Raw genomic sequence first — 12,758 nt, 5'->3', positions numbered from 1 at the left:
AGGAAATATAAGAGACCTCACAACTTTATTTTAGCGTACTCTAGAATAAGGAAATTAACTACTGTTTGGGGCTTTTTGGTGGAGGAGTGTTCCGTCTAAGGGAACAGCTTACTATTGCTGAGATGAAGCTCTAATGTAGCTTACGGAGACACAGCAGCACACTTCCATTTACAGAAGTTCACCATATTATGGCAGCTTTCTTATACTAGAGGGTATTTTTTTGTTTGTTTTAACTTTTCTCCTGGAGTTCTTCTTTAGATTTATTGCAAGCACATACGAATGTACAGGTTTGCTTCACTGTGTGGCAGGTTGTTCATGCTGCCTGTTGTAGGTAACAGTATGTCTTTGAGAGTTTTCCTTAGCCATCCAGAATGAGCTCCTTAAACATGACGTAGATGTTTGCTTCTGAAAATGAAAACACAGAGCACAGTTTGCTTTCTGTTCAATTAATTAATGGTTTATTCACAAATAATAGAATACGAGCATGGGAGATTTGTGATTCTCAAGTAAATAGCATATCTAAAAAGATTTCAATTCTGTCCTGTTTCCGTTTGCTGCGAGCAATTTGCCTGTTTCTATTTTCAGTTTGCCACTTCACATAGAACATAAAAATACTCCAGTGCACACACTGAAATGAGATTCTTCTTGAGGATAACCTCAGTTGTTCAATTGGTTGGTACATTGCATTCAAGCTTTATGGTGTAACAAATGTCATCTTTGAAAGATGACTGAATGTATGGCCTATAGACTTTCAATGGCAATGTCCTCAGAAAAGCCTGTGCCTCTTTTTGACGTTGGACTTGAATCCTTCAAGTCCCTTGAACAGGTAGGAAGCTCACAAGTAATGTTTCAGAAACACTTAACTGTGACTGCTAGATGATGCTTTTTGAATACCTCCGTCACCCCATAAAGACTGCTTCCATGACTTCTCGCTACGTCCATTCCGTATCCTGTGTTGCTTTGTTCCATGTAGATATATAGTAAAGGCTAGCAATAATATTAGCTGTTTGTGTTAGCTGATATCATTGCATGCTGCATTTTTCCCCAAAATGTTGATACCAACTTTATGAAATGAAAAACTTTACATGGGGTCATGACTGAATTTATATAAAAAGGAGGAAAAGTACAAGACCATTTGGCTCTAATGGCTGAGGTTAATTTTTATGACAGTGGGCCAGATACCTTCCAGATGTTTGATGCTCAAAATGTTACCTTGGGGTTCCATCCAGTATAATTTTTTTCTCAAACTTTACAATAAAGGCTTCTAGTAATTTTTAATTGAGTCAGAAAATCACTAGTTTATTCTTAAATATATTAAATTCCCTATAATTAAATACACATTATACAGACAATATAAATATACATTTGCTCGGTTTTGCTGGTAAAATTTTAATACTCATTTTTTCCATGTGAGAAGAATTTCAGAGTATATCTGGTATGCTGGAACTTTGTTAACATCAGATAACATAGTCTTAAAAATAATCATGTATGCCTCTCAGTTTCTCTGTCTGAGAGAGAGCTGGAAAGCTGTTTTTGGACACAGTCCTAAAAATTTTGTCTATATCTCATACATTCATGCATGTTGTAAATTTAACAGGAAATAAGAGCAGAAATAGTGCTGCTGATCAGGTTGTTTGCATTTTTGTATTTTTAAGTCTTATATTTTTGAAAATGGAAAATATGGATGTAAAATGATGGAAATTATTGTAGCTTTGCTATAGGTGCAGTAATTGTAACAAATCGGTTAAAATTGAGAGACCAAAAGAAAACAATAAAAATTGGGTGTGGGATGGATGTACAGCCGACCCCTTCTTATGCCAAGGATCTACTACCACAGCACTTTTTTGGAGTTCAAACTAAATTGATCTATATTTTGACCAGTTCTTGTAACATTCGATTGAATTTTTTAAAGCATTTTAGCTTAAGATCTGTGTTTAAAAATTATTCAGATTTTAACTAACACTCTAACCTATGAGATTTCAGTTATTGCTTTTTATTATATGCTTTTTAAAGATGAGTGTCTCAGTAAGTCAAACACTTTGGTTTGGTTTGGAATGTACTCAGGCTTAGTTCTGGTTTTTAGAAAGTTTTTATGGATATGTGTAGCCTAATTAAAACATTATTGTTAAAGCTACTTCAGGTTTTAAGTTTCATAAGAAATTTGTCAAATGATGTTATCAAGCTATTCAATGATCCCAACCACTAAAATAAGAACAAAAGGGAAATGGACAAAATACCAATTAAAAAAATCATAATTACTAGCTTCTTATGGTGAGAATAATGCGATACTCCAAATAATTGGAATTTAAGTTTAATACAAAACTAGTCACCTTGTCACTAGACAATGATTTATATATTTTGCATGCGAATTTATAAACAATAATCTTATCTTTAAATGTAAGGGGAGAAAATTGCTAACCTGAGAAGTCAGTTCTGTGATAGGATTACTTGTTAGCGGAGCAACTTTGTGTTACTGTAAAGCACTAACTCGGGTCTGAAATTCCCCATCTGCTGTTAAAGCTTCTTGTGTTTCCTGGTAGCCATCAAAGCCCGGCTTGTTGGTCGTGAGGGCAGAACAACAGAATAAATTGTCACGCATAAGTGGAATAGTTTTTGTAGTTAGTGAACATTTAACAAATGCCATTTTAAGAGGTGGACACCTTTGGTTTAGGATCAGAAATAAACTATGACTGTTCTCTCCACATTGCTGATTACAGTGGAAAGAAGATGCTTGTAGTCCACACAGCCCAGTCTTTATTGGAAAACTACATTTGTCACCTTTTTATAGCAAATGTTTTGCTGTCAAATGCTCATCCTTAGTGCAAACAGCTATCTAAAAGCATCATGCTATACATCTTGCTCAAATTTCCAGTTCTTTATCACAATAAACTGAGAATTCTTAATTTCTTGTGGCCAGGATAGAGGCAATGTAGAAGCAGGCGGGCAGCTGGATGACAGCATGGGGAAGCAGGGCGCGTGTGGGTGCGTACGCCCTTGCAGCCTTCGGAACGGGTGAGAGTGCCCCGGTGTGCCGGGGCTTGCGCTCTCGGGGAGCGGGAAGCTGAACGAAGCAACATCCAGTGGGAACTCTCTTCTTTTTCCTCGAAACCCCATTTTGCGATACTGTGTAGGTTTCCAGGCCATTCAGCAGCAGCTCAGGTCCAGGAACGCTGAGCCCGGGGTTTTGCTTGAGGATGTGGTTGCAGGTCCAAAATGGGACAGGGACAGAACAGCAGGTGGATGCGTAGGGAGTTGGCTGGGATCTTCCCACTGGCACCTGATCCCATGATCAGCGCCGCGCTTCAGGCAGTTTGGTCGGCGTCAATGGACTCATCTGTATAAAATGACACTTGATTTCAGACCCAAGTGGTTTTTGAACACCAGTGCAGGTTCCCTTTGTGCCTCCTGCTGCTCTCTTGGGAGCTACCTTTCCTGCAGGTCTCTCTGCGCTGCGCTTGCCCTTACCCTGTATAATGGTGAGCTGAGGCACATGTAAGCCAGCCATATTAATCACTGCAACAAACAACTTGCAGGAGTATTAAAACCGGTGTGGATCTATGAGAATCCAGAATGGATTATTTTGCATTAGCAAGACTTCATGCTTCTCCCTCAGGTGGTGCTCTGAGAGATCACCGATTCACTGTGAGAACCTGAGGAGGACGCTGTATGCTCTAGCAGGCAATAAACTCAAGCCCATAATTTTTTTCTGTTTGAATAAGAAGTCTGTAACTGAGTCAAATATTAAAATTAAAGTTTAAGCAGAAAATGATTTGAATGTAATTTCTGTGAACAATAGGAGAATAGTCTATGAAATAACTGAGGCTGAATAATTGCTTGCTTTTCAACTCAAATTGCATTAGTTTTAACCTCTTCTACTATTTTAGTAATTGTAGGGCACAATACTCATGCTATACCTATATTCAATTCTATTAAAAGTAAAAGTTTCTAAGGAAGAAAATGTTCATTTTGTAAGGATTTAAAAATGCCTCCAATAACTTCTTTGCTGGCTCTTTGTTACTTCTCTCGCTCAAAGTAATGCTTGAGATGTGAAAGCTTGTTTGGTTTTGTCCTAAGATTAGATAGTTTGGGTTTAGCTTAAAGTTTGCAGGTGGTAAATTGAGATCTTTACTTTTTCAGAGTGTTATGCCCACCTTTATGTGCTAAAATACAGGAGACTTATTTTCAATCGCTATCTGCTAATACGATTTCCACTGAACGCAGGAATAAGTTTCTGCGTATGTTTGGAGTGGAGCACCATCCAAAAAGCATCTGATCTTAGGAACAGCAAACTCTGCTAGAACAGCTATTTTCTTTTTACTGCTAACGCTCCTTACTGAAAACTAGGGAAAATTCATGGTCCCTACCAAATTTTTACCTCGGGGAAAGCCAAGGCAAAATAACTGCTCTAGCTGACCCTCCTTGGGAAGGGGGCTTGGACTGGGTGATCTCCAGCTGTCCTAGCCAACCTCGATGATGCTGCGATCTCCGTGCCCTCGGGATGCGGGACTCGGAGATGTCGCTGAATGCCGCAGGCGGACAGCTCAAGCCTGGGTGCAACAGCTCTGCTCTGTGCCCGGATGCTCACTGGCAACCTTGTGTGACAAGCTTAACCCGGACGCTTTCACATCAGCCCGCCTGCCTTCTGACCTGTTACCTCTTAGCGCTGCAGCTCCTTGCGTTAAGAACTGCTCTTATCACTGTGACATAAATTGAGTGGTTTCCTTGGTTCCTTTGCAGCAGATAAGGTCAGCTTTACAAATGGAAGATAGTGTCTCTTTTCAGAAGTGACTTCTTCATTAAAGTGGAAGTTGAGTAGGATATGCCGTAAGAAGCAGCCTTTTTAATAAGTCTTCACTTTGTCCTTGTTAATGGTTATTGAGAGCAAATGATGGTGATTTAAAGGTCAATGAAAACTGGCTTAAAGGACGCTATTGTCTAACTTCTGGAAATTTTCCATGTTCCAATGAGCCAGGGCAGCACAAGTTGTTGAAGTAAATACAAGGACAGTGATCTCACTTGTTTGAGTACTTCACAGTTTAAATAACATTTAAAAGGTTTTTTAAAAAAACATCATTAGCATTACGAGATTCCTAGTAGATAAATGATTGATGTTGTTTGTTGATAGTTCTTTACGCAGTTAATATTAGCATAAAATAATACAAACATGATAGCTACTGAAGCAGAACAGTGGGTTATTTTTTGTCTCAAAAATGAATGGGTCTGGCTCTGTTAAACCATTCTCTCATTCACAATCTTCAAATAGTTCTATTTGTGTCTATTAGAGTGTAAGTAATTAAGTTATTTATTGAGCAACTGTCAGAAGAATTTAAGTAGCTTCTGGAGCAAAACAGCTCTGGCTCTTAAAACAGTATTTCTCAAAGTCTGCCTTTTCCTTTTCAAACACACACATCCCATTGAATTGCTGTTATGTAGTTAAGCAACAATAGGTAAAAGCTGATTGTCTAGATGAACGATACTTTTGGAATATAGTTAAATCAACAAATTCATGTTTTAAGAAGTGAATATAAAGAAGATATGATTTAATCAACTCTGTTGCTGTATGAAAAGGATGCATCATTACAGTTGAATATTTAGATCACGAACTGCTGTGCTGTTTGCTTTTGTAAGTAAAGGAGGCACGAATCAAAAAGCAATGTTATCTAGATATACAATAATTAGTATTTTATATAATTGATGCAAAAAGTCTGCAATGACAAAGCGCATGAAGTGTTGCTTTTACTATGAAGTATTCTTAATTTTCATCTGAAATAGTTTGAGGTGCACGTTATGCTTTCCAAAATGAAGTAGAGGCTTTTGGATTATTAGCGAGGTGACAAGCTATAATTACTTTAGGTACCACGTAAAATTGGTTTTGAAGTTCTGCTGTGTAAAGCTTGTAATGTTTTACTCAGATTATTTAACAATGTAATATTTTTTGTGTGGAACGAGAGCAGTTGAGCAATTATTTCATTGGGTTGCATTTTATTGTACAAAGGTCTGACTTCTTTGCCCAGTCCTGGAGCCTGAGTTTACCTGACTGGCGTTCTGACAAAGTGAAAGCAGGATGTTTCAAGCACAAGAAAGTTCCTTTTGCAAAAGTCTTTATACACTCAAAGTAGCAATGGAGAGATCACATGCTTTGGTAGCAAGAATCAGGCTCTCAGAGGGCTGGGAGAGTCCGGACTTGCTGGAGAAAAGTAATAGGACAGCCCATGTGCTTGCTGTTTTTTTCTCTTTTCCTTTTTCATTTGCCTTCAGTCTGTACTGCTATAGGCAACTAGTCCCTTTTTTTACTCTCACCCACTCTGTTGTGTTACCATTTATAAAATATATGCTGTATGCAAGCTCTGAAGCCCGTTTGAGATGCAGAAGGGCAGATGGGGCAATGTCTGTGTGATCTGTCCCCTGCCCAGAGATGGATCAGGAGTGTTATGGCTCGCTGTGTTGCAAGTTACTGAACAGCAGCCCCTGGTTCCCCATTTCCCTAATCCCACATGGGGTGGAAGAGGGGATGCGCTGAGACCCAAAGTCGGGTCTCTGGGCAGCCCTGGCTGTATTTGAAAATTCACCAGTCAAACTGGGTTGTGACATTTTGCCAACTAAGATTGTTGGAAGGAAAACACAAGGTGCGGGCAAGGGAGTCCACTTGGAAGTTCCTGCAACCCGTGGGGTTGCTTGAACCAGCTCTTCTGACTATAGTGCTACCTGGATGAGGGTCTTTGAGGCACACAATGTCCCTCATCAAAGAGACAAGGCAGAACCATGAACTCTAGTCGAAGCTCTTGGGCAGGCCTGAGCATAGTGTGGATACTGTATTTACTTTGTCCTTGGATGTGAAGCATCTGGAGCTTGCTGAGGCTTGCACCAGAAGAAATTATAATCTTAAGCAGCTATCTACCCCAGTTGTCTTTGTTTAAAATTTTTTTTTTATTAGTATTATCATCATCATCATTATTATTTATTTTTAAATAATGTTTTAATATCTGTACTTAAAAATCCCACAGCATCTGAATCTGTGTCACTGCAGTTGGATGCCTTTTACTCCTCCAAACCCTATCCTTTCTTTCCTGAAACTTCATTCCTCCAAGATTGTATTTTCAAATGTCAGGCTTACAGCTGCTGTCTTTCACGTTAGTTTCATCACTTTTCTGCTCTTAAGGCTAATTCACGTTGTAGACTGTAACGTTCTGTAAGTGCCCTGAACTTACTTGTCTCTGCTATGTGGATGTTATTTTTAACTGTAGTAACTATTAAAGCACTGCACTTACTAACAGGGATTGATAAGCAGCTTTGATGTACTCGGGCACTTGAAAGAGTGCTACACAGGTTGCTGACACTGGATAAATAGTGCCATGAAACAGCGTTTTCGGAAGGGAGTCTTGAAATAAGACTAAATGCCGATTTGCTCCTTGTCATGGTTTAACCCCAGCTGGCCACTGAGCACCACGCAGCCGCTCGCTCACCCCCCCGCCGGGTGGGATGGGGGAGAGAATCAGAAGGGTAAAAGTGAGAAAAACTCGTGGGTTGAAATAAAGACAGTTTAATAGGGAAAGCAAAAGCCGCACACGCAAGCAAAGCAAAACAAGGAATTCATTCACTACTTTCATCGGCAGGCAGGTGTTCAGCCATCGCCAGGAAAGCAGGGCTCCATCACGCGTAACGGTTACTTGGGAAGACAAACACCATCACGCCGAATGCCCCCCCTCCTTCTTCTTCACCCAGCCTTATATGCTGAGCATGACGTCATATGGTATGGAATAGCCCATTGGCCAGCTGGGCCAGCCATCCTGGCCACGCTCCCTCCCAGCCCCCTGCACATCTGGCAGGGCATGGGAAGATGAAAAGTCCTTGACTAGCGTAAACAATACCTAGCAACAACCAAAACGTCAGTGTGTTATCAACATTGTTCTCACACTACATCCAAAACACAGCACTATACCAGTTAATAGGAAGAAAATCAACTCCATCCCAGCCAAAACCAGGACACTCCTATAGCTGAAGACTGACTGTTCAGACCCCTGAACATTAGCATTTCCTGTTCACAGTGATTATGAACACTGTTTTTTTCTCTATTTTAATTATTTCCCTACACTCTTGTGCCAAATTGGGCTTTTGAGCCACTACAAAAATATATATTAATTATAATTTATAGTTATTCTTTTAAGTGTAGCTAACTGGAGTTGGTAGGTGTTAGCATCTGTCTTCCAGAATACTTGAAGTCTCTTTCCTCTAAAACTTAACTATTTATAATCAATCATTTAGGAAACCATACGCCAAGCATGAAATAACATGTAATATTTATAAACTTTTATGTCTTTCCCAGGTTAATATCTTATTCTCCATTGTCTTTCATATACTGTTACTACTTACCTGTTTTATGAACTATATCTTACTAATGTACAGCTCCAGGCTTTCAGAGATGTTAATGGTATGTACTATTCTCTTAGTGCTGCTGTCCTCTTTTTGATGATGTTTCTTTATTTAATCTTTGCTTTGCTTCTGAGAAACTTTTTTGTTTAAATGTGGTTTGAGTATGTGATGTATAGAAAATTTAAAGCCCAGATTTCTTTAATACTGATGAATTTAGGATGAAGGTGAGTAGCAGCTGCAATTTCAGCATCAACTATTTTATTTATTGAAAGAAATACTTGTGCATTGTAAAGTAATGAAATTTACCCAGTACAGAGGGAAAGGTAAAAAAAAAAAAAGAATCTGTGAACAGCTGCATTTCTTAAATGAGCCCATCAGTTGCGTTTATTGGGCCTCAGAAGTCTTGGAACGAATGTTACTATGAAAAGGAACCTGGTAAGATAAGATGTAATTGAAAATTTGAGTACATTTCATATGACGTCGGGAGACCGTTTTGAACAGTTACAATGGCAAATGTTATTATTTCTTGGTGAAAAAAGAGCAGACAGTTCTTTTGGGGCATATAGGTACTCTTAGTTTCTCGTACAATGTTTGTATTGTATCGCTTTGAATAATTTTAACAAAAATAGGAGGGAATTTCAACAGGGACTAGGGAAGTAGTTTACCTCTTTCTTGCAAAGCGCAGCAGTTTAGGAAAGTCTAGGCTCAGAAATAAACTGAGGCTGCTGCTTGAGGTTTTTTATTATTATTATTTTTAAGCTTGTTGATTTAGGCTGCCTGGGAAAGTGAAGTCACCTCTATTATAATTCTATGTACAGCTCATAATTCAAATAACAGTTTTGAACATGTAAGGTTGTGAGAAAAGTTTGAACTTTTTTTCATTAAAAAATCTTTGGCATTTTCTGAGACATGTTAGGTTGCCTCTTGTTATTATTGTAAGAGGAAAGAAAGGATTATTCTGTTACTATGACACATTTTTCTGAACTATGCTTTAATAGAAAATAGAGGAACACATTGCTGGTGGAACATTATTTCCTTGAAGCATAATAAACAAATACTCCATTTAATTCTGTTTACTTTGTTCTCATAGATCAGAGTTCTAATAAAAGAGAGCCAAATTATGTGATGTAGAATGACCTCCACATAGCTGGTAAAATCTGCTACAGCATAATGAGCTCCGTGGCGCAAAATAGATCCACCCTTCATTGAGTGGATCCCGATGTCCTAGCGTGGGTTCTCCCCTCACTCTTACTGGTGGTGTGACAAGAAGAAAGGAGGCGAGTTACTTATTTGCATAATTATTCCTCCCCTGTAGTTTCACATATCGTCTGGCTGGCTGAAGTGGGCATAAGTAGAAGTGATCCCTTTGGCTAGACTGGTATAAACCAGTGCTGAACTGAAGGCTAACTGGGACCAAAGTGACTGTAGATGAACTCTTCTGCATATGCGCTCAGACGAGTTCCACGGAGCATCGTGCCAGGTTCAAAATGAACACATTGATTTGAAGACTAATCTGCTGCTGCAAGCTTCAAGTCAGTTTTAAGTCACAGTTTTGCTGACTGGCCTTTTAAGCCTCAACAGGTCTCAATTTGTTGCCTTGCAAGAAAAGATAATATGTGTAACCGAGATGTCAGTTCAACTAGAAAGGACCATATTGTGTCATAAAACCTACCCTTGCATTTAGAGTGAGCTTGCCAACCTGGGCTGCTCTGAAAGTGTGTACAGGAGAACTTAAGCCTACTTCCCCATGAGATGCTTTTCTTCTTAGATATGTGAATATGTGCATGCTGAAAAACAAGCAGCATATTTTTCCTCATCTTTTTTTTTTTTTACGAAACCTTATCTTTAAGCATTTTTTTCTGTATCTTGCTTCTTTCTCCATGTGCTGAGATGTGTTACTTGTCCACCTGCTGTAGCAGCCCCATCCTGAAGTGCCGTGTCAGACAGATGCACATCACACGGGCTGTCTCTTGCTCTGCATCCGGCAGAGCGGGGTGTGCGTTACTGACGTGACAGTACTTATTATTAACATTATATTCAAATTGATAATTCTGTTTTATTTCTGGGCTGAAATACATATATAATTTAATCCAATTTAAATTGCCTAGCTTGCTTTCTTGATTCTTCTCATGGCTGTGCTATGACAGCCAAAAAATAACTATAATGTCTGCTAGGTAGCCGAATAGTTGGCTACCTTGTCAGCTCGTGTCACTCTATCCCACTTGCAATAACCTTGTGCAGTGAATGGTTTCTTTGGACATAGCATGACCTCATGGAAAAGAAAAAATAGGTAGTACTACTTTTTTGCTAGTTGCCTGCAGGTAGAATTGCCGGCAGGTTCAATTCCAGTCATTTAGGTTGAATATTCTTGTGGCAGACATCATTGCAAGCTGGGGTTCCTCTTGCAACCTGGTGTAGCTTCTTGCAGAGGACACCTTAAAGGAGAAAAGTGCTTTAACTAAAGAAATGAAGGATGAGGAAAAGAGATCCAGATAAAAGAATAAAACATTCTTATCTCCTATTCTATGCCCTTAAATCCAGGGGTATCTTCTCAGTCAGGACAATGTGTCCAGAAACGTTTTACTAATCTACAGAAAGAATGGAGGGAAGGGGAGAAGGAGGGGAGTGGAATGCTTTCGACATGACTGTTTACACTTCAGCCCTTATTTTCCATTGTGGTTTGAATGTGATCCTGCTTGGACAGATTTCTGAAATACACTCTCAATACTCATTCAAAGGTCCTTACAAAAGTTCTAACAGAATTCCTTCTGGAGCAGCTACCCTGCCTTTATTTTCCTCTGCCGGGGAATTTATTGAATGGAAACCTGTCTCCCTAGCTTGCAAGGAAGAGGTCATTTAACCACACTGGGCTGTGCTCCGGCTTTTTAGAAAATCAATACAAAATCTTGCTTCATTTAACAGGAATCTATTAGGTCGGTGTAAATTGGAGGGCGGGGAGAAGGAGAGGGGTGATGCCTCTAGATAGCTTTCCTCCTGCACTCTTCGTTTTCTTTCGCACACTCTCACGACTGACTATCTCTGAAGCTAGCAACTTTGATAACTGTATGTTATGATGTAGCGGTTTACACAGTGTTTTATAAAATGACTCACTATACGATACATCAGAAGGGAAACATCAGCGTGTATTTTGCATTGCTTCCTTACAGTGTTTCACTGTTAGGGACACCTTTTTTCAGATAGCTGGGTCACAAATAGAAATGCTTGTGGGCTGTAAATACCACAACTTCTGCAAAGCGCTGTAAATATTAACCCTCCCGCATGCGAGGACTGTCGCTTCCACTGGGGTGGAGGAATTCATCTGCGACAGCAGTTACTTATTAAGAAACAACTAATAGACCTAATCGTCTAGCCTGGTGCATTTGTTCTGAGCATGGGGAATGGAAGCAGAAGGGGAATTAATTGGGAATGCCAGGATCAGAGAATTCCCAGTTCTAGGGGGAAATGCAAAAAATGAAATTTAAACAGTTAAAAGAATCTAACCAGAAATGACTGATTGTTTTTTTTTTCCTTTATACAGTGCATATATATTTTTCTTTTAGAACATGACAGTTTTTAGTTAATTAGCTACTTGAGGTTGTAGTTTCTGTTTCTGAATCATTAGCTTTAAGGTTAAGAAATACTTTGGTTAATTACAAGGTGTCTTACACTGCGTTTTGTCCAAAATAATAAACAATTTCAATTGTGTATTTTTGACATCAAAGAGGGGAAGAAGACACTTAAATATGAAATTAAATATAAAATTCAATATTAAAAATATATCTCATGATACTATGTATATATAAAATATATATATGATCTAATATGTATGAAATATATAAACATATGAAATTAAATATAATTTTTGGACTCATTTTCGTATCTTGACTAATATAGTTTTTAACACTGCAGGAAATTTTTTGCTTGACTTGGAATACTGGCAGTCATATCTGACAAGCATTTCCCTGAGTTATTAGCTTTATTTAGACCCAAATGGGCACGTACCCGCTTCTATGAATATGGAGATATTGTAGTAGACTTAGATTTAAATTATTTTTCAATAGTCTTCTCTAATTTTTACTTTATACTTTTTATAATAGGTGGACGAAATGCTTTAGAATAATTCCAGAAGACAACTTCTTATACGTAGTAGTGCAAAGTTTAATTACAGGAAGGCATCTTTGGCATGTACTTCTTCACTGATGTTTTCTCCATGGTTTTTGAGAGATTGACTTTAGTGGGAGAATTTTTTCCACTATCTCATATGAGAAAAGTTGATAAGAAATGGAATTAAATTAAGTCTGAGTGGACCTGGATGTATAGCTGCATGTCAAGTAAAATAAATGAAGAATAAAATGCTGAAGAGTAGGATAAGATACTATATTGATTTT

The 12,758-nt window shown here is 38.6% G+C and overlaps 1 protein-coding gene across 1 annotated transcript in view; it reads left to right on the top strand.

The window, feature by feature from the left end:
- The window catches only part of ME1 (malic enzyme 1), a 189,315-nt gene that overhangs the window by 68,466 nt on the left and 108,091 nt on the right, over positions 1-12,758 (top strand). The gene's annotated exons all lie outside the window — the stretch shown is intronic.

The sequence above is a fragment of the Calonectris borealis genome, chromosome 3 (assembly GCF_964195595.1).
Source record: "Calonectris borealis chromosome 3, bCalBor7.hap1.2, whole genome shotgun sequence".
NCBI lineage: Eukaryota > Metazoa > Chordata > Aves > Procellariiformes > Procellariidae > Calonectris > Calonectris borealis.
Note: the sequence above shows the minus strand (reverse complement) of the source record. Positions and strands in the feature narration are given on the sequence as shown.